Source organism: Camellia sinensis, chromosome 4 (assembly GCF_055761805.1).
Source record: "Camellia sinensis isolate YWXY chromosome 4, ASM5576180v1, whole genome shotgun sequence".
In the NCBI taxonomy this organism is placed as follows: Eukaryota; Viridiplantae; Streptophyta; class Magnoliopsida; order Ericales; family Theaceae; genus Camellia; species Camellia sinensis.
The window spans coordinates 207,525,612-207,547,190 of NC_138964.1; the positions used below are offsets into that span (position 1 = coordinate 207,525,612).

Sequence of the window (21,579 nt, forward strand, 5' to 3'; positions counted from 1 at the left end):
AAACCAAGAAACGAAAGTCTTCTGGAGAAAGTTCATCACAAGGCTCTAAATGGGGGGATAATAAAAAGTACAAGTTTAATGGCAAATGTTACATCTGTGACAAAGAGGGACATCGGGCCAAAGATTGCCGTAGCAAAGGCAAAAACAAAAGAAGAACAAGCAAGAAGCCTGCTCAAGCCCACATGACTGAAGTGGACAATATTTCCAATGGTGTCGATGACATCAATCTTTCTGCAGTTGTTTCCGAGGCAAATCTAGTCGGAAATCCTAAAGAATGGTGGGTAGACACTGGTGCTACTCGCCATATTTGTGCCGACAAAAAGATGTTCACATCTTATTCTTCAGTGGACAATGGTGAACAACTCTTTATGGGCAACTCCTCAACTTCCAAAGTTGAAGGACAAGGAAAGATTGTACTCAAGATGACATCTGGAAAGGAACTCACTCTCAACAATGTGTTGCATGTACCGGACATTCGCAAGAATCTTGTTTCCGGATCTTTGTTGAGTAAGAATGGGTTTAGGCTAGTATTTGAGAGTGATAAATATGTACTTACTAAGAATGGGATGTATGTAGGAAAATGTTACATGTCTGATGGCCTTTTCAAGTTAAATGTAATGACCGTTGTACCCTCAGTTATTAATAATACTACATCTTCTTCTTACTTGCTTGAGTCTTCAAATTTATGGCATGGTAGACTAGGACATGTTAATTATGGATCTTTGCGTAGATTAATTAATATGGAATGTTTACCTAAATTTGACATTGATTCAAATCATAAATGTGAAATTTGTGTTGAGGCAAAATTATCTAGAACTCCTTTTCATTCAATTGAAAGAAGTACGGAACCACTTGAATTAATTCATAGTGACATTTGTGATTTTAAATCAATTCAAACCAGAGGTGGAAAAAAGTATGTAATCACTTTTATAGATGACTATACTAGATATAGTTATATTTATTTAATTCGAACCAAGGATGAAGCTTTGGAAACTTTCATTCAATATAAGAATGAAGTAGAAAATCAACTTGGTAAGAAAATCAAGAAACTTAGAAGTGATAGAGGTGGTGAATATGAATCACCTTTTGGTGAGTTTTGTAAAGAACATAGAATAATTCATCAAACCACTGCTCCTTACTCACCTCAGCAAAATGGAATTGCTGAAAGGAAAAATAGGACTTTAAAAGAAATGATGAATGCCATGTTAATAAGTTCTGGATTACCTCAGAACTTGTGGGGGGAAGCAATACTTTCTGCTAATTATATACTTAATAAAGTACCCCGAAAGAAAGTGAATCAAACACCTTACGAATTGTGGCATGGAAGAGTACCATCCTACAAATACTTAAAAGTGTGGGGGTGTTTGGCTAAAGTGGCTATTCCTAGTCCTAAAAAGACTAAGATAGGTCCTAAGACCATTGATTGCATTTTCATTGGTTATGCCAAGAATAGTAGTGCATATCGGTTTTTGATTCATAAATCAGAACATTCTGAAATGCATGTAAATACTATTATTGAATCTCGGAATACATCTTTCTTTGAACATGTATTTCCAAAGAAGACTGGACAAGAGACTAGTACTAATAAAAGATCTTTTCATGCTATTACTAGTCAGGATCAAGAACATGATCAAGAACAAGAGTTAGATCAAAATGAGGAAGAGAAACTTAGGCGTAGTAAACGTGCTAGAACCTCAAAATCTTTTGGTCCAGATTTTCTAACATATTTGTTAGAAAATGAGCCTTTAACTTTTAAAGAGGCTATGTCCAGTCCTGAAGCTCCTTTATGGAAAGAAGCTGTCAACAGTGAAGTTGAATCCATCTTACAAAATCACACTTGGGAATTAGTGGACTTGCCACCAAGTTGTAAACCTCTTGGGTACAAGTGGATTTTCAAAAGGAAAATGAAAGCGGATGGATCAATTGACAAATACAAGGCAAGACTTGTAGTCAAAGGATTTAGACAAAAAGAAGGTCTTGATTACTTTGACACGTACTCACCGGTTACTAGAATCACATCCATTAGAATGTTAATTGCCATTGCATCTCTATATAATCTAGAAATTCATCAAATGGATGTTAAAACCGTTTTCTTAAATGGTGAGTTAAATGAAGAAATTTACATGGAACAACCAGAAGGGTTTTCTGTTCCAGGGAAAGAAAAGAAAGTGTGTAAATTGGTTAAATCATTATATGATTTAAAACAAGCCCCAAAGCAATGGCATGAGAAATTTGACAAGGCAATGATGTCAAATGGATTTAAAATTAATGAGTGTGACAAATGTGTTTATATTAAAAACACAGATAAAGGTTATGTTATTGTATGTCTTTATGTAGATGATATGCTCATCATAAGTAGTAATAATGATATGATTAAAACTACCAAGAAAATGTTGAATAAACATTTTGACATGAAGGACATGGGCATTGCTGATGTAATTCTTGGTATGAAAATTACCAAAACATCAGAAGGATATACTTTGTCATAATCTCATTACATTGAGAAAATACTTGACAAATTCAGCAAAGATGATGATCATCTTGCTAGAACTCCTGTAGATGTTAATTTGTATCTTTCTAAAAATGTACAGGAAAGTATTTCTCAATTAGAGTATGCCCAAATTATTGGAAGCTTAATGTACTTGATGAACTGCACTCGCCCAGATATAGCTTATGCAGTAAGTAAATTAAGTAGATATACGAGTAATCCGGGAGTAGAACACTGGAAAGCAATTATAAGGGTTCTAAGATATCTCCGATTTACTCGTAACATTGGGCTGAATTATACTAGATATCCAGCAGTACTTGAAGGATACTGTGATGCAAATTGGATATCGGATACAAGAAACTCGAAGTCCACCAGTGGGTATGTCTTTACTCTTGGTGGGGCGGCTGTATCTTGGAAATCTTCCAAACAGACTTGCATTGCTAGGTCTACTATGGAATCAGAATTCATAGCTTTAGACAAAGCTGGGGAAGAGGCAGAATGGCTTCGCCACTTCCTTGAAGATATTCCAATTTGGCCAAAACCGGTGCCTGCTATATGCATACATTGCGATAGTCAATCAGCAATAGGTAGAGCACAGAGTCATATGTATAACGGTAAGTCTCGACACATTCGTCGTCGACATAATACCGTAAGACAACTATTCTCTAATGGAATTATTTCCATAGAATATGTTAAGTCTAAAGACAACATAGCGGATCCACTAACCAAAGGGTTAGCAAGAGAGTTAGTTGAAAATTCATCGAGGGGAATGGGACTTAAGCCTATTAAATAAGAGTTACCATAACGGCAACCCAACTTAGTTGACTGGAGATCCCAAGATCTAGGTTCAAAGGGACAACCGAGTTGTGATTGACTCAGAAGGGTCACTGTGGAGTCCAACTCCTACCCATTTCTATGATGAAATAAGTGATGTCTGCAGCGATTTAGGTTAAGTAATACTTTTAATGATTCTTATATCTAGGTAAACCTAGTGGAGTATGGCAGGATACTCTTCATAAGCATCACCTATGTGAGTGTGAACTGGGTCGGTTCTATAAGATTTGTGAAGGGCTACAAGTCTTTAAAGCACTCATGAAGACCAGGTTGTTCAGGGCCAAAATGAACACAATAGTGAGAACTAAACTGTGTCTGGAGATATACTGTGTGAGTTCTATTGTCTTGGTTTACACAAACGGCTGAACAGTTCAAGACATCATGTTCACTAGTTAGCTAGTAAATCCGATAGTTTCTCACAAGGGAAGGTTCAAAGCCAAAAGCTACCTATCCTTTGCAGAATATTTTCTTTCTGTACCCTCTGATTAGATCATGTTGTTGCATTTTCTCTCCGTCAATTTCCATTCATGTGGGGGATTGTTGGAAAATGGTTTTATATAGGCATATTTTTTAACCCAATTTGGGTGGACCCCAAACGTCTTTTGGGGTGGGTCCGAAGAGGTGAAGTGGTGAAGACGGAACGTCAAAACCATTTATAAGTGAATGGGAAGATGACGTCGTTTTCGGGTTTAACATTAATTTTTTAGATAAAATTCTTTTGAATTTTTTCAATAAAAAATTATTGTGGAATTTAATTTAATTCTAAATTTAAATTTTAGATTCCTTAAGTGGTTTCCTAAAATTTGTACCTCTTACTTTATTTATTAAACTATTCAATTTGTTTAATATATATATATTCAATAGTTTATATATATATATATATATATATTCCAAATAGTTTAATTCAAAAAGTTCCTACAGGTTTGAAAGGCATAACCACCACCAACGGATCCTTTTGTTTGATAGCATGTTCTTTACAACGGACAGATTCAAAATTTCAAACAAAACCTGTTCAAACATTGTCACATCTGTTCGGCAATTGTTTGCACCTGTTGGGACAGAATGTTGGTCTCTCTTTGTGCCTATATATAGATCCACTTCCTTCAGTTCAAGGATACCCGAAAATTTGTCAAAATTTGGTCTTATTGCTGTCCAGATTTTTCTACTTTTGCATTATTCTTCATTCTAATTTTAGGAATAAATAAAAGAGAGTATAAGAACACAAGGTTTGGTTCGCCGAACAAATTGTTTGGAGTACTACTACAATTTGTGAAGATCATTGTATCTTGGGAGATAGACGCCACTCATCCGTAAGTACCATAGTGGGGCGAATCTGTCTTAAGGACAGAGTGTCACACACTCGACTTGGTCTTGTAATTTTATTTGGTTCGACAAAATAAATCCGATATGTTATTTATTTATTTTGTTTGAATTTATTTCTAGTTATTTTATTTACACAGAAGATTGTTTCAACAATATATACACAATTTCTCTCTCTCTCTCTATCAATTTATCTTACATGGTATCAGAGCTAGGTTAACAACCTAGTCATTCTGCTTCACCGGCGGGCGGCAGTCTCGCCTTGGCCGCCCGCCGGACCTCTACACATACCTTCACTCCGCTGCCACAAATTACATAACTGAATTGAACTCTTGTCTCTCTGAGGGAATAATCAACACCTTCACACCAGTAAGGCCGTGGATATGGATCGCAGGTCCGTCTATGTTGTAGCTTTATCTGTATTGTCGCCGCCGGCGTTGGAGGTCAATCTCCGGCCACACCTCCTGTGGTGTCTGCTCCGCCGGTTTCAGCTCCACCAGGGCCAACCCTTCCCCGACCATGCAAAAAGGTTGGTAGAGGATTTTCACCACGTCCTCGACCATAGGCAAATGTAGAGCCCTGTTTGTTTGGCATTGGAGTTTGGTGATGAAGAGGCTCTACTCTTTCTCGATTGAGGGTGTTAGATCTCCATGGACGATAATGGTCCCCCTCTATCTCATCCTCCGCATGATGAGTAAGATGAGACAATCCTTTATCAACAGGCATGTCAGCATCCTTGCTAGAATCCATCCATTTATCACGCAAGCTATCTGCCTCCTTATTGTCAGGGCCCCAACGTGTGTTCCATTTGCTCTCACGACGTTGAACATAATTAGTTTCTCTGTTACTCAAATCAGTCCACCGCTCAGATGGGGCACGGCATGCTTCTCCAAATTGCCTTGCAGAAGTGCCATCCATCCACCGGTCCACCTTACGAGTGTCCCCAGACTCTTTATCTCCCTCCCTCCAACGATCCCTACGGATGGAGGAATTGGTGGTCTCTCTTTCCTCGTTACGCCAGCGGTCACGGCGACCAGAATCCATGTCAAGCACAGTTGGCCTGAAAACATCCTTTTTCTTCTGGGTATCATGCATCTCCTCACCATTTCCCGATGACTTCATCACATCTGAAAGACTGGCATAACCTGGATTTGGGGTAAAATTGTTCTCCCCAGTTGCATTTCCAGACTTGTTCTCCCCCGGCTTCGAAAGAAGCCACTGTGGTGAAAGTGGAACAGAATTGTCAGATCCATGCACATCTTTGGAGATCTGGTTGTTGCGAGATTCGAAGTCGGTCTTGTCAGCCATGGATGATCAGGGAGAGAGAGAGGACACCACACAACACACAGCAGTTCATACACATACACACCACCAACTTCATCTTCTCACAGCACACACGGCTATCACACACCAGATACACATAAACACACAACACCGTACCCACCCATTCTGGGTTTTGACCATTGACTGCCACAGACTGAACACACTCTCTCTCTCCTATCATACACAGATAAACACATTGTTTTTACTATCACTTCCTCTCACTCTCTCATAAAATAATACTCCACCTCTCATGGACCCGACAGACCCCAGACTCATTATTATGCTCTCTACTCTCACCTTCTCTCTCTCCACTTTATCACATGGGTTTGTCCCTCTCTCTCCTCCCGACAGACCCCAGACTCATTATTATGCTCTCTACTCTCACCTTCTCTCTCTCCACTTTATCACATGGGTTTGTCCCTCTTTCTCCCCTCCGTTTGATTTCAAAATCTATTATTTTTATTTATTTTCTCCAAACCACTTTTAATCTCTTTCAAATACCCACTTTTATTTTATTATATAATCAACATACCCATCATTCTTTTCCCCACTCACATATATTATACTAGCCTTCATTGATTCCACTAGCTTCCAACACTTCATTTTATTTATTATTATTATTATTATTATTTTCACCAAAAAAAACTACATTCATTCCAGTTGATTTTTCTGCCTTACCACACCTCCCATTCGAGTTTGCAAAACACACTTGTTTTATTCATATCAGGGATTCACCCCGCTCACCTTTCTACACCAAAAAAAAAAAAACAAAAAAAAAAAAAAACAAACAAACAAACAAACAAAACCATAACAAAACAATCACACCCACAGTGGGATTTTTCTTCTCTACTCTGCCGCCGGTCTTTTCTTCTTGCCTTCGTCCTGCGCGGCCCTTGACGGTGCTGCCTCTGTGTTTCCCACGCCACCGAGCACATTCACTCCCCCCTGCTCCTCCACTGCAGCATATGGCGGACCTCCAAATCGGAACATCACGGTGGCCTTCCGCTTCAGCTCCTTATTTTCCGCCTTTAGCACACTTATCTCTGCTCGCGCATCCTTATACATGCGCTGGAGCAGAGCCAGTTGGGCGTTTAACTGCTGCACCTCATTTGTCCTACTCTGAAGTCGGTGCGACAAGTTTGTAACCGCAGTCATGGTCTCCACACATGACTTCAAGGTATACTGATTGGCCTCAACATCCGATTGCACTGCCATTTTTTGCTCCACAGACCGCATAGGAAAGTTCAACGGAGCAAAACCAGAGGCGCTTGGTTGAGGTTCCAGGGCAACCGCACCAGTTATCTCTCTTGTGGACTCGTTGAGGTCTGGAAAGAGCGTGAGCAGACCACGGGAAGAGGACGCCATGTTTTGGGTTGCTGAGTGTTTCAGAGAAGGGTTGGATACAGAGTATTTATAGAGTGTTTCAGAATGACAATGCTCAGAGGTTTCAGCCTGGTTTGATTTACACAGCCTCCGCATTGGTTTATATCGACAATGACGACGCGGCCGACACGCCGCTCTGTCGCTCACGTGCATCGCCGCGTGTCTGGCGCGCCTTTTGATGGCTCGTCGCTCAATGCTTTCTGTCGGGCACGAATTTTGATGTAGTGGGCGCGACTTTTGAGGGCTCGATATATATATATCTACATGTATATCTTTTGGGCAGCCTATATACACAATCATACAGTATCTTCTACAACGGTCCGACATGACCCCATAAACTGTCCCGACATTGATTCCGGTTAGCTTTTACAACGGTCCGGCATGTCTCCATAAACTGTCCCGACATTGATTCCGGTTAGCCTCTACAACGGTCCAGCATGACCCCGTAAACTGTCCCGACATTGATTCCGGTTAGCCTCTACAACGGTCCGGCATGACCCCGTAAACTGTCCCGACATTGATTCCGGTCAGCTTCTACATCGGTCTGGCATGACCCCATAAACTGTCCCGACATTGATTCCGGTTAGCTCCTACAACGGTTTGACACGACCATACAGTGTCTTCACCAACGGTTCGACACGACCATACAGTGTCTCCTATCCTATTTTATTTTCACGTTTTGTTACTCTCTTCAAACTCAAGTTGGTTAGTTCTTATCCCCCTTGAGTTTGAGGGGGGCTGTTAGTGTATATTAGTGCTTGTAATGATATTAGTAGTGTATAGCTGTTAGTAATGTATATTTCCTTTACTTTTACTTTACTTTATTAGTGCCACTTTCGGCCACTTTAGGCTCCCACTTTTGGCTCATCTCCTATATAAACGAGCTCAATTGAACCTTTGTAATATATAATCAATAACATCAATATATACACAATTTCTCTCTCTCTATCAATTTATCTTACATTTAACATCAATATATACACAATTTCTCTCTCTCTCTATCAATTTATCTTACATTTTTTTTTTGTGTGTTTGAGCATGGTGATGATGAATATATAATGATGAATAAAAATAATAAAGGTGGTAGTGGGGAACAGGGCGAATCAAGAGCACCAATTAAGCTTTATAATACAATCCATATATATACAATTCTCTATTTCTCTTTATACATTGATTTCTTACATGGTATCAGAGCAGGTTTAGAACCTAGTATTTTCGCTTCCCCGGCGGGCGGCAACCTCACCTTAGCCGCCCGCCGGACTTCAACCTATTCCGCTTATTTTCTACACATACCTGCCATCACTAGCTGTTACAAAGTCCCTCTTAATTAGCTTTCTTGTTCCAAGAAATCGTTCGTGTGAATTCTTCTTACAAGACTGCTCAAACAGAGCTGCCATAGTAGTGGCCCCTTCCCAAGGAACTTCAATCAATTTGGCCGATCTACCATTACGGATTGCTAGACCTGCCTCACCACCAACCTGAACAGGTACCCCTCTCTGTTTGACCTTTTTCTTCCCCACAAGTATCATGGACAGCAATGAAGGTACAAGTACAGCAACAACAATCGCACCCAAGACGCCATACAATCCAAGGCCTTTGAAAATTGATGAATATTCACGGTCGGCAATTTTTTCTATTATAGACTAAGTCCTTGAGAGACACGAAGCGAAGCTTGTGCTTACTGTTTTTGGTTCTCTTTTTGGTGAGCTTGGAAGCTATCTCTCAATCACAGTCGTCCATCAGCGAAGTCGCATCCACCGGCGAGCGAGGAGCGATGGCTCACCAACAGCCGTACGATCCATACTACCTCCACCAAGCACCGGAGTACGGGTTCAACAACGATCGCAACGGCATCAACACCCTCTTCGTTTCGGGCCTCCCCGACGATGTCAAAGCCCGCGAGATCCACAACCTCTTTCGCCGCCGTTCCGGCTTCGATTCTTGACAGCTCAAGTACACTGGTCGCGGCAGCCAGGTTGTTGCTTTTGCCACCTTTGTTAATCATCAATCAGCAATGGCAGCTCTGCATTCCTTGAATGGTGTAAAATTCGACCCGCAGACTGGATCTGTTCTCCATATTGAAATGGCCAGATCAAACAACTATTGTCTTCTCACTCTCTCTCTCCATGGACCCAACATCATCATCATGCACCCACTCAATCTCCCTCTCTCTGGGTCTCGGTTGGAGGAGGAAAACATGGGGGACACCGATTGATCTCTCTCTTCTCTCTCTAACATTCCTCTCTTTCATGGATACACACCCAACACAAAACAAAACCAAACAAAAAAAAAACATACAACAATCAATAATACAATCCATATATATACAATTCTCTATTTCTCTTTATACATTGATTTCTTACAGTACCAAATTGCAGTAGGCATTGCAAGAGGGCTGGAGTACTTACATCGAGGTTGTAGCACAAGGATTGTGCATTTCGATATAAAGCCTTACAACATTCTCCTCGATGAAAACCTCCGCCCTTAAATATCAGATTTTGGTCTTGCTCAACTATGTCAAACGAAACAGAGTATCATATCAATGTTCTGTGCAAGAGGGACTGTTGGATATATTGCTCCGGAAGTGTTTTCTAAAACCTTTGGCCAAGTCTCTCATAAATCTGATGTCTATAGCTATGGAATGATGGTTCTTGAAATGACTGGAGCAAGAGATCAGAAAGTTGTAGTCCAGACAAGTGAAAAATACTTTCCACATTGGATTTATGAGCATCTGGAACATGAAAAGGATCTACGCCTTCATGGTGTCGTCACTACCACAAAGGAAGAAGAGACGGTGAGAAAGATGATCTTGGTGGGCTTGTGGTGCATTCAGAGCAATCCACCAGACCGGCCACCAATGAGTAAGGTGGTGGAGATGTTGGAAGGAAGTCCTTGCAAATTCCTCCAAAGCCTTACTTGTTTCCTCCTACAAGGGCTAACCCATCGACCCAAAAGACTTCCAACTCATTATGGACAATGAATATGGTGGAAGAAACGCCGGAAGATGGCCTACAATATTAGGAATTTTCACCAAGGCATAGTTGTTACACCTTGCATGAGCCCTTTTAGATTCCAAAATGGGATGCCCAAGGCAATGCTCTGCTGAGGAAAACAATTTTGTTCATTCATCTGACAAGTGAGTAATCAAAACTATTCTCTCTGATTGATTAAAAAATTGAAGTGGGTGAACAAAATTCTACTATAGTAGCGGATATATGGTCGCTTTGTCGATATTTTGATTATCTTTGTGTATCTAAGGTCAAGCAAACGGATGTTAAGCCAGCACATGATTTGGCAGAGTCTGTAAATAACTTTCCACACTTAATATGATGCTTGTTATTTGTTATTTCTCAAACAAAAAAAAAAAAAAAAAATTGGGATGGATCCCATTTAAAACAGTAAAACCAACTGTTTTAACTAATCAAAGGGTCCAGTTTTATTCACTCACCTGCGAAGTCCGTAAACAAAGCTAAACTCTCTCATGAGCCATGGCTAATACCACCCAAATGTTATGTTTAGGCAACTTTTGTTGGTTGCATACTCACCTCTTTCTGTTTTTGTTTTTGTTTTTTTTCAATAGCACAAATGGCTTCTTTTTTTTCTCTTTCTCTCTCTCTCTTTTTTTTTTTCTGTTTTGCTAAATTGAATGGCTTCAAATAGACATTTCCATGATTAAAATGACTATTCTCCGATAATTATTTACATCATGCAATGATAAAATTTTAGTGACTTGTGATTTTACTACATAGGTATTGAATTTCAATAAAGTTCATCAACAATTTATTGACTTTTTAACGATGTTATTTGTAATATTTGAATCAATAATTTGATCTGTCCATTAATTACATGATGGAACATTGGTCATAATCAAGCTCTTGAAGCTTCATTTCCTGGATTTCCAAATTCTCATATGACAGATGATGTTGCTTGCTCATGGAAAACGTGTGTTTTATTGGAGAAAAATTCAATTCCATCAACAGTTCAAAATCTTACAAACCTTAAACGACGGCCGTACTAGCATTGGCTACACTCCAACTGTTCTGTAATTTGTTTCTGTTTTCCTTCCCTATGAAAAATCACACTACCGAGACAAAACCCAGTATTTGTAGTCTTACATTTCCAAATTTTGTTGTACAGTCTGTCTGTTTCTGTAAAAAAAAAAAAAAAAATGAATCCCCATATCTTCCCAAGCTCTGTTGCTTTTGCTTTCTTCATGATTGTAACTTTAAGCCAGGTCCCATCATTTTTATGCGCTGATGATGAGCAATATGCGAACTGCAGTCAGTTGTTTCAGTGTGCAAACATTTCGAACATCGGTTATCCTTTCTGGGGAGGGAACAGGCCAGAGTACTGTGGCCACCAGAGTTTCAGCCTAAATTGCCAAGGCGATGCCCCACTGATCACAATCCAGACAATACCATACCAAGTCCTTACAATTGATGATTCAAGACAGACTCTCAAGGTCATTAGAGAGGAACTCTGGCAAAATAGTTGCCCGACAGAGCTCATTAATGCCACCTTGGATACCGCCCATTGCACCTATTTATCCGATTACGAAGACCTCATGCTCTACTTTGGTTGCCAGAGACTATCTGCTAATCTAACAGCCATTCCCCATTGGTTTGATTGCAGCGTAGATGGCATGAACAACACAGACCAGTGCGAGTGCCAGTGCGAGTTTTATATCTACCTTGTATGTGAATGTTACGACATGCCAGAATGTTGTCAGTGTTCTGGTTAATCAAACAGAAGCTGTAGCTTTTGCAAGCAATCCAAATTCAGTAAATGTGACACAGCTTCTTCACGGTGGTGTTGGGTTACAGTGGGATAATAATACTATCTGTGACCGATGCATCGGGTCTGGAGGAACATGTTGGCTATGTTATTATCATCCCATGTGAGTGGCTAACCCACCTTAGAGAGAGTGGGGTGGTTGGAGACCACTTTAGAGAGAGTGGGAGTGGCATCTCCCCACTAACCAATCCACTCACCATTGCTGTCCAGCTACCTTCCCTCATGATATGTATAAATAGAGGTTGAGAGGAGAGTAGACAATAAGAGAGAACCAAGAGAGAAGAGAGTGAGAGATGTGAGGTGGAGAGACCGTCTCTCTCGGTGTGAGAGAGGGAGACGGGTGAGTGGGTGAGTGAGGAGAGTGTCAGCTCCTCCCCTATTATAATCTTTCTGTAATCTCTCCATTGTTATAGTGATAACCGGTTACTCTCCCGTGGACGTAGGCTTTAAGGCCGAACCACGTTAAATATGGTTTCTCCTTCTGTGTGGGTGTGTTTTTCTACTTGGTATAATTTCTAGAAGGTCTTGGGCGGGATCCCCGATCCTAACAAGTGGTATCAGAGCCTCGTTGGTGGCGTTTCGGAACAAAAACAGCGTGTTGTTTGAAACTGCCCAGAAATCAAGTTGCTCAAAATCAAGTTTTAAGCATACCAGGAGCAAGGGCTCGAGAAGAGGAGTCCAACCATATAAAGCAGACACCCAGAGGAGTCGCCACGCGCCCTCACGCGCCGCCTGAAGAAGGCGCGTGAGGCCCAGTCTCGGCACGCGCCTCCACGCGCCGTGAAGACAGTCGGCGCGTCGTCCCAGTCTCAGGCACGCGCCACACGCGCGGCGAGAGGAAGAAGGTGACTGAGCAGACGCGCGTCCTAGACACGCGCCAGGCCCACGCGCACGCCATGTGGACCCACGTCAGCAGCGACGTGTCATAATCTCCGCCACGTGTCATCCACGTGTCTGACACGTCAACAGTGGTGTTGACCAGTCAACCAGAGGCAGGGAGGGATCCAGTGCTACGCGGCAATGGTGCAGCCGCAGAAGGAAGGATCCTGTGTTTCGCGGCGAAGGTACAGCCGCAGATCTGAGGCATACAAAATGTTTTGGCTAGATCTAAGCCATTTGGAGTCCGTTTTTGACGATCCAATAGTGGTTTTTAACTATTTGGAGTATTCCGGACACATCCGTACGGTCAGATTTTGGAGACGGAGTTTCTGTAAAAAGAAGGCAGATCAAAGTGGCAGACGGCGTCGGGGACGGTGGACGGAATATTTTGTTAGAACACGGAATATTCCCTGAACTTCTGAAAAGTGCAATTTGGCCCAGAATTTTTAGAAAATTGTGGTGTGGCCCAGCTTTCGGGGATAGTTTTCAGTGAGGTCCCCGGAAATGCAGCAAAGGTTGGTTCTAGCTAAACGGACCGCTCCGGACGCAACCGCGAGGTCAGAATAGTGAAATTCTGAACGGTTTGGGAAGATTGTAAAAACATGGGTGTTTGTCATCTTCAATAGTCAAAGGAAGGTTGCCGGATATTGTGGAACGATGCGGATTCACTGAAGAGGTTAGAATGGACAGATTCTAACCAGATTGGACAACCAGATACAGATTGAGATAGATCATTGAAGACCAGAAGAGATCAGGCTTGATTAAATGGCAGATCGAGGGAGATCAAGATTGGTCAGGAGTAATCAGAGGATTGCAGAAATGATTATCTCTGGAGTTCGTCGGAGGATCTGGTTCAATCAAAAGAGAAGACCATTCATCGACGGATAGATGATTTGGCAACCAGTACAGGCTCAGGGAAATACTGTGGCTGTTGGAGCTACTGTATACGAGTAGGTACTAATGGTATGTGGACATGTAGAACAATAGTTGCAGAGGAGCATACTAAGCGCAGAAGTACAATTGCAGACGTGCAACAGTGCAAGGGTACGCTAGAGTATCGTACAGAGGCGCGAGAAGAATGTGCAGCAGCGGGTTGTTGACAGTTCACAGGAACTTCCAGACAGAGAAATTGAGACAGGTAAAACGCAAGAGTGCGTGCCAAGGAGTGGCAAGTCTTATTTCTCTATGGTGGTTTCTTTAGTTCCATGGCAGCAGATGATAGAGTTGATGCAGATCTCTCAAGCAAGCTTGACGCAGGGAGACCAGAAGCCATGGGTGCGAGCACTATGCACGGAGTTGCATAGTGGTAACTTGTACAAAGCGGTGGAAGTTATCTTGGCAGAAGGGCTAACTGTCAAACATCAGTACGGACGTACAAGTGAGACAGAACCGAACATCAGGGATTGCAGCACAGATAACGGGCGTATGAGATCGCTGGGAAGTTGTTCTGAAGTGCAGAAAGCAAAGGCTGGTTGTTCAGAAATAAGCTCCGAGCAAGGAAAATTGAGGATGTTGATGTGTCAAACTCTGAAGTTTTCTAGTTGCTCCAGTGTTCATCATGCAAGGAGTTGCACGGTAATGCAAGGAGTTGCACGGTAATGTAAGGGTATCCCGAGCAGGGGGTGCAGGACATCCAATCAGGGGGTGTCAAGATATCTTGGTTGCGCAAGTTCAAGCATAACAAGTGAAGACATCCGAGACAGGAAGCGTAGAAGAGATCTGAGGGAGATAGGAGAAGAGGCTCTCTCCAAATCAGAGAGTGGTATGAGTTGAGTTGAGGATGTAGGATTCCCTCCTCTTCTTGTATCTCTGGTGTATTATCTCTAGCTTCAGGGGATGTAGCGTCTCAATGAGGAGATGAAGATTCTGTTGAAATTTGGGCGTGACAAGATTAGCAGCAGTGTGTGCAGTTTATCACCTCACATGGGTTGAAGGGGTGATTTGTTGGCTATGTTATTATCATCACATGTGAGTGGCTAACCCACCTTAGAGAGAGTGGGGTGGTTGGAGACCACTTTAGAGAGAGTGGGAGTGGCACCTCCCCACTAACCAATCCACTCACCATTGCTGTCCAGCTACCTTCCCTCATGATATGTATAAATAGAGGTTGAGAGGAGAGTAGACAATAAGAGAGAACCAAGAGAGAAGAGAGTGAGAGATGTGAGGTGGAGAGACCGTCTCTCTCGGTGTGAGAGAGGGAGACGGGTGAGTGGGTGAGTGAGGAGAGTGTGAGCTCCTCCCCTATTATAATCTTTCTGTAATCTCTCCATTGTTATAGTGATAACCGGTTACTCTCCCGTGGACGTAGGCTTTAAGGCCGAACCCCGTTAAATATGGTTTCTCCTTCTGTGTGGGTGTGTTTTTCTACTTGGTATAATTTCTAGAAGGTCTTGGGCGGGATCCCCGATCCTAACAGAACATGTGGGTCCAACTCGAGTAGTTCTGGTTCGTTTCTTTGTTATTGTTCAGATCAACGTTATGCACTTACCTGCAACATAACTCAAAGCAAAATTGGTATGAGCCCCTCTAATTTTGATCTTTCTGCTATGTTCGCAAGTTGGATTTGTAGAGAAAGTTGTGAAGGAAAAACAAAAGCAATCACTCTATTTGGTTGGTTTCAGTTTTCAGAATTCACTTTTTAGAAAATTTTACTTTTTTGTTTTCCGTATTTTTTTTTATTTTCACTGAATTTTTTTAATATTTTAAGCAATTTTTTTAATTTTTAGACACACCTAACATAAATACACTTCAAAAGTATAATATTTGTGAATTTTTTTTATAAAAAAAAAAAAGAAAAAAAATCACTAAATACCAAAAAAACAAAAAACAAAAATTCGGTACATTTTTTGTATTTTTGTGTATTTATTAATTTTTTAAAATATTTTTTCACAAATATCTTACTATTTAGATGTATGTAAGTAACATGCATCTAGAAAAGTAAAAAAAATTGCTTAAAATTTTAAAATATTTACTAAAAAAAAAAAAAAACTCAATTTTAAAAAAAGTGAAATCAAACATACTAAATAATATTGTGATAATCACATTTTTTCTATTATATTTTGCTCTTGCCACTGCATTGATAGCATACATGAGTTGTAAGACATCAAATCAATACAAAGATGACACAAGAAAAGTGACTGAAATAGACGATTTTTTTTTTTTTAAAAAAGAAAAAGAAAAAAGAAGGCAGTTTTCTCTACTTTTTCCCAATACATCCACCAATTCATCAAGTCGAAGATTCAAACACCCACAAATTCCTCTTTCAAATTAAAGATCCAAACACAAAATAACAGGGCAATTGAAGTCTCCAAAAGCGGTCTGGTTTATACTTATTTTGCTTGGTTCAAAATTTGTGATCACAACACAGTGGATAATCCATTGGTTAGTTTGTGAGCAAGATTCAGTGTGAAGAATTATAATTCGCATTGTTTGATGTGTTCATTTTCCATAGTAATCCTAGGTCCTACAGGACATGTAGTTTGTCATTCCAATAAGAGGAGTATACTTACTTTTTTCCTAATTTGAAGTTAAGATGATCATATACCTCCCACAATTAGCACACTGCCACGTGGTAGGCCGAAGGTGTGAAATAGCTTTTTGTCTATGACATTGTGACTCACCAAACCTCTCTCTCCATGACATACATGTCCAACAACCCTTCAAATAATCCGTGCATGAGTCCTTCCTTACAAAGTTTGAGTATCATCCAAAGTTTTTCTTACTTCACGTGTCTTCTTCTCAAACCTAAACTAAACCCATATAGCAAAATTGCATTATTGCCCTGTTATCTTGTTATGATGCCCATAGAGAATGGCAAATAGGTATTGTTGTTGGAAAATTTTTTAGCCTGATTGAATTTATAATAGATAATAAAAGATGTGATCTTAAACCTGAGTTATGCATCCAACACAAACATACTGCACACACAATTGTCTAGTTCTGAACCGTTTCTGATCTACTTGTTACTGGTTCCCCCAAGAAAGTAAGATCAACTTACATGATAATCTTCCTATACATCACAATTTTTCTTGATGCTGTGGCTGTGTTACCGTGTTTCATGATAATCTTCCTAGAACATTATAATACATCATAGATGTAAGTTTTTAGTATATTGCATCATTTGGGGAATTGCATATCACCATTCTCTCTTGTCCATTTAAAGGTGTTACTAATTTTCTCTTTATCTTGCAGGATCACCCAAATGCTTTCATTTGGGGATGAAGTTAACCGTAGGTAAGATGAGAACTGAGATAAACCCTTTGTTTCTAGCATTTCAGTAAACTTGGTCATGGGAAGCCAATCTCTTCATAATTTTTATCATCTCTTTGCCCCACTAATTGTTTGGAAGAGTTGGCTAGATGGGCTTCAGCTCTGTTCATCCTTAAGGCCCTTTAGAGAGCAGAATTAATTGATGCTACTATTTCTCAATCACTTAACCTCTATGCTTTCTTTGTGCAGCATTCTGTGTCATTGTAGCTTTAACGTTCTTGATCACAACAATAATCTTCTACTTTAAAAGACGACTCGCGTCAGTTAATGTGGTAGCCTTTTGGAAGAAGGAAAGCTTGAGTTATCAAAATGTCAAAGCATTTATAAGGAATCACGGATCTGTTGCTCCAAAGAGGTACAGGTATTCAGATCTTAAAAAAATGACCAACTCATTCAAAGATAAACTAGGTCAGGAAGGATATGGTTGTGTCTACAAAGGAAAGCTATTTAATGGCCATCTTGTGGCAGTGAAGGTAAGCCAGATAGAGGGAAATGGACAGGAATTTATTAATGAACTTGCTAGCATCAGTAGAACTTCCCATGTCAATGTAGTCAATGTCACGACCCCAAACCGCCCCTAGTAGTTTGGTGCCGTGATGGCCAGTAATCCGTAATTACCGAAGGCCAACTTTCAAAAAGCTTAATACAATCAGAGTAATAATGAACGGGGCTCACAAATGCGGAAGAAGTAAATCAAAATACAAGTCGTCCATAAGAGTTGTGCATAGATCAAATGTAATGACATTCATCTTACAATTTGAATACAGCCAAGCAGAATACATGTTACATCTTGATCAAAAGGCTTCTCGAGCCGACATATACAAAATACAATAAAATACAAGTCAAGAAGCATGATTTTCAAGATTTGCCGACATGCAATGAAGGGCATCGCCGACGTAAATACAAAAGCAAAGCCGACATAAGCACTAATCCAAAACAAGCATCCAAAACGATCTAGGCGTCGCCGCCGTCCTGCTCATCACCTACATATATATAGAGGGGTGAGTACAAACACTCAGTGAATGGTACTAATAATAAAGGTTTTGCATGAATACAGCCGAAGTCTTTCAAAACGAAACACATCAAACTTTATCGAACAAGGGATGAACCGTATTCATCAATCAAATATCACAAGTCGCAGGGGATGCTTACTGACATCGGCAAAACAAGGGATGAACCGTATTCATCATTCAAATATCACAAGTCTCAAGGGATGCTTACTGACATCGGCAAAACAAGGGATGAACCGTATTCATCATTCAAATATCACAAGTCTCAAGGGATGCTTACTGACATCGGCGGAACAAGGGATGAACCGTATTCATCATTCAAATATTACAACATCGGCGAAGCAAGGGATGAACCGTATTCATCAATCAAGTATTACAAGTATCAAGGGCTGTACGATCTGTTATCGTTTAGTCAAAGGTACTGCGAAAGTTTATAGTCCTCCAGCACAAGGGACTGGTGTTACTTAGGCCCGTAGCCCGATTTAACATAGAAATCTTTTCAAGAAAGGACCGTATCCTTTTACACTTAGTACTGCAAAAGTTTAGAGTCCTTCAGTACAAGGGACTGGTGCACTTGGTACCGCGAAAGTTTAGAGTCCTCCAGTACAAGGGACTTGTGTTACTTAGGCCCGTAGCCCGATTTAACAAGGACCGTATCCTTTTACACTTAGTGCTGCGAAAGTTTAGAGTCCTCCAGCACGAGGGACTTTCCAAGGGAGGACCGTATCCTTTTTCAAAGATGGCATCAAAACAAGGAGTATACTTGACACATCAAAACAAGAGCTATTCATTCATGCTTAACAAAATACTTTTGTCAAAACAAAGCAAGCAAGATTTATCAAAACAAGTATAACATAGCTTTATCAATAATACCACTCACCTAGTTCTTCAAACGTCGGGGTCAAGGCAATCCCAAGTCCTACAACACATGGCAAAGTCTATTGAATAAACTACTCAAAACAAGTCCAGTACACATGCAAATGACCTCGGCTGTCACCAGATCCAAGTCAATAACAAAGCAAAACATGCTGGGAGTTCAAACACTGCTCCCGTCTCACGAAAACACTCTGGGTACCATCCAGGTCTTTGCCGAGGTCCCACACATCCTTGCCGAGGTGTGGTCCCGTTGGCCTCATTCAAAAGCAAAGTCGGGAAAAACCTGGGTTTCCCTTGAAGCACATGAAGAACATGATCGAGAGGAAGATGAATGCAAGTTCAAAACTTGTTACAAAATCTGAGGTTTCATGCCAAGAGTTCAAAACATGGACCTGGGTACCCGCACAAGAAGGTTATGCAAGAATAAACACAAAAACATGATTTCCGTTCCAAACTTTCGATCAAAACGAGACTTTCTTCAAGAACACATGGAAAACCATTTTCTCTTTCCAAAACCAACTTCAAATCGATGCATGACATGCAACACAAATTCGATCATGCAATGCAGCTAGATGATCAGCAAGAACAACCAAAGGAGATCAAGATTCTAACCTCAAAACTCGGATCCAACGGTTCAAACCACGAAGATCAAGCTTGGGAGACTTACTCTCACTCAAGAACTTCTCTAGAGCTTCTCTCTCTAAAACAAAGATTTGAGACAAGAATGATGTGTTTCAAGGTCTGTCGGCTGTCTTAACAAACAGCTCGGACACGTGGCGCTACTGGGTTGGTTCAGCTCAAAAAGGTGATTGATTGATAAGACAAGTCTCTGACAAAGCGTATGCAGCAAGCTCGGTACAACACATCGGCAAGAAATGACATCGGCTCAAATCAAAGCTTCAGCAACCGGATGACAAAAACATCGGCTAGGGAGGACGACACTTGACTAAGCTGTGCCACACCTTGGCCGGGGTGTGCCACATCTCGGCCTAGGCCATACCTGCCCAAGGACAAGGTTCAGCAAGTGCAAAAACATCTCGGCAACAAGCCCGAGGTGAAGATAGGGGTCGACCAAGGTCTCAAAACAGTTCTAAGTACAAGGGTTCAAAGGCGAACTAAGCTCAAGAGGACCTCGGCCACACACACACCAAGCAAAGATCAAAATCATGCTAGCAACTTTAAGCAAATCAAGACAAGACAAAACCTTCAAAAGCAAAATAACAAGGCAGGATCATGCAGGAATGTATGCAAGTATGACAAGAGTAAGGTGAGGGTTGTTACAGTCAATCTTTTGGGTTTCTGTTTTGAAGCAAAAAGAAGAGCTCTAATTTATGAATTTATGGCCAAAGGATCGTTGGACAGGTTCATTCGCAACCAAGAATCTCAGGGTACAAACTGTCGCCTGGAATGGAGTACATTGTTCCAAATAGCAGTGGGCATTGCACGAGGACTAGAGTACTTGCACTGAGGTTGTAGCACAAGAATTGTGCATTTTGATATAAAGCCTCGTAACATTCTCCATGATGAAGATCTTCTCCCTAAAATATCAGACTTTGGTCTTGCTAAACTATGCCAAACGAAACAAAGTGTGATATCAATGTTGGGTGCCAGAGGGACTGCTGGATATATTGCTCCAGAAGTGTTTTCTAATACCTTGGCCAAGTCTCTCATAAATCCGACGTCTATAGCTATGGAATGATGGTTTTTGAAATGACTGGAGGAAGAGATCAGAAGTTGGGAGTAGTGGAAACAAGTGAAAATTACTTTCCACACTGGATTTATGAGCATCTGGAACATGGTAAGGATCTAAAACTTCACAACATCGTCACTAGCAAAGAGGAAGAAGAGACGGTGAGGAAGATGATCTTGGTGGGATTGTGGTGCATTCAGATCAATCCATCAAACCAACCAACAATGACTAACGTGGTGGAAATGTTGGAAGGAAGCCTTGAGTCCTTTCAAATTCCTCGAAAACCTTTCTTGTTTTCTCCTGCAAGGTCTGACCCATCAACCCAAGACGCTTCCAAGTCATTATAGACAGACAGTATTACATAGGGGTAGAGATTTCAGAAGGAAACTTTCAATCTTTGTAAATTTCGTTCTTTGAAAAATAAAGAAGGATATAAAAAATTAAGTGTCCTTATCACATAAGGTATGTCCCATCCGCATATTGATTTGGAACATTGTGCCATATTGGTAAGCTCTCAAATCCTCGTAGAGGTGGTTGTGAGTTCAAATCCCATATAGAGCGTTGAGGGCGATTCCCTTTCCCTTTCTACATAAATCTAGGCTAAAGTAGTTTCTAAAAAAATTATATATATAAATAATGATAATAATAAATTGATAGTAATTAATCAAAAGGATTGAATCAGTATATTTCACTTGTATAATACCAAATCTGCA

The 21,579-nt window shown here is 40.7% G+C and overlaps 2 pseudogenes; both read left to right on the top strand.

Annotated features, from left to right (window-relative positions):
• Positions 1-9,698: 9,698 nt before the first annotated feature.
• Positions 9,699-10,932, top strand: LOC145824407 (LEAF RUST 10 DISEASE-RESISTANCE LOCUS RECEPTOR-LIKE PROTEIN KINASE-like 2.3 pseudogene; annotated as a pseudogene).
• Positions 10,933-11,516: 584 nt separating this feature from the next.
• Positions 11,517-21,218, top strand: LOC114295582 (LEAF RUST 10 DISEASE-RESISTANCE LOCUS RECEPTOR-LIKE PROTEIN KINASE-like 2.4; annotated as a pseudogene).
• Positions 21,219-21,579: the final 361 nt, after the last annotated feature.